This window comes from Apis dorsata, unplaced genomic scaffold, assembly GCF_000469605.1.
Source record: "Apis dorsata unplaced genomic scaffold, Apis dorsata 1.3 scaffold_176, whole genome shotgun sequence".
Lineage (NCBI taxonomy): Eukaryota > Metazoa > Arthropoda > Insecta > Hymenoptera > Apidae > Apis > Apis dorsata.
Window position 1 is genome coordinate 507,982 of NW_006263463.1, and position 1,396 is coordinate 509,377.

Here is a 1,396-nt window from a genome sequence, read left to right on the forward strand (position 1 = left end):
TCGCTGTCATTTACTACTGCTGCTGTTGCTGTTCTATAATACATTTCATTATCTTATTCTTTTATTCTCTTCCGTTTAATCATTTATTTGTTTGTTTTTTTTTTCTTCTTTTTCCATGATTTGTTTCTTTGAATAATTTTCTCACGATTTCATTTTTCACGCTTCTATATATATATATATATATATATATATAGATATATCATTTAATGAAATTTCATTTCACGTTCTACACGCGCAATTTCCTTTGGCCATCTCGCGCGTGTGCATCGTTCATTTTTCTCTTTCCTCTTGCACGAATACAGGATTGTCCACACGTTTACATTCTGTACTAAAAGTGCAGCTCTATATAAAAGATAACGTTGCTTCTTTTGCGCACAGCAACTTAAGGCGATATAATTATATATGAATACTCTTATAATGTATCTATGTACGAACGCCAGTGGTCCTCTATTAAAAACGTTCCAAAAATGAATTCCTATTTTACTCGTACTCCGTCGATCGTATTTTCACAATTATTATTCTCTCTCTCTCTCTCTCGCTCGCTCGCTTTCTCTCTCTCTCTCTCTTTCTCTCTTTCGCTCGCTCGCTCACTCGCTCTCATTCTCTCTTTCACTCTTATTCTTGCTTCTTTCTTTTTCTGTATTATTTATGTAAAGTACAATAATTCAACAACGAGCATCTGTAGCCAGTATATAACGAGTATTTTTTTCATTTTTTCTTTTAATAAGATTTGATATATTATAATATAAGAATCTACGTTTCTTTCTCTCCCTCTTATTCTCTCATTCTTTCTCTCTCTTTCTCTCTCTCGCGCATTCTGTTTCTCTCTCATTATCTCTTTGTTTCTTTCAAATGGTGTCCACATTAAACGATCGATGAAAAACGAGTCGTATATAAATATTACTCCAGCGGAATAATCATGTGACGACTAGCTGCTATAATATAAACACGATTCATATCGTGGCAAAAATTTTTCCTCAACAAGAATGAAGAGAAGATGCTCGTAGACAAATAGATAATAATGCATGGCATGATTATTGGTGTATATTATATCCTTTTCTATCGAAAAGTCTTTTTTTTTTTTGTATGTGCTAAAAGAGGCAGAATGGTGGAGAAGAGGGGCGTGGTGTAAAAGGGGATTGGGAAACATTCATAAAGAGTATATAGCAACACTATATGTACAAAATAATTCCAGCAAAAATGACGTTTTTCCATATTAATAATAATTATCGAGAATAATTTTTACACCCGCCTTCTCCGCTAAACCGGATAATAAAGCCATCTTAGGGAACACACACATATACGTATATACTATATATCGTCACCCTCATACCTCAATATGTCAGTTATATACTTGATTGGGAGAGAGAAAAAAAAAAAAAAAAAAAAAAAAAAA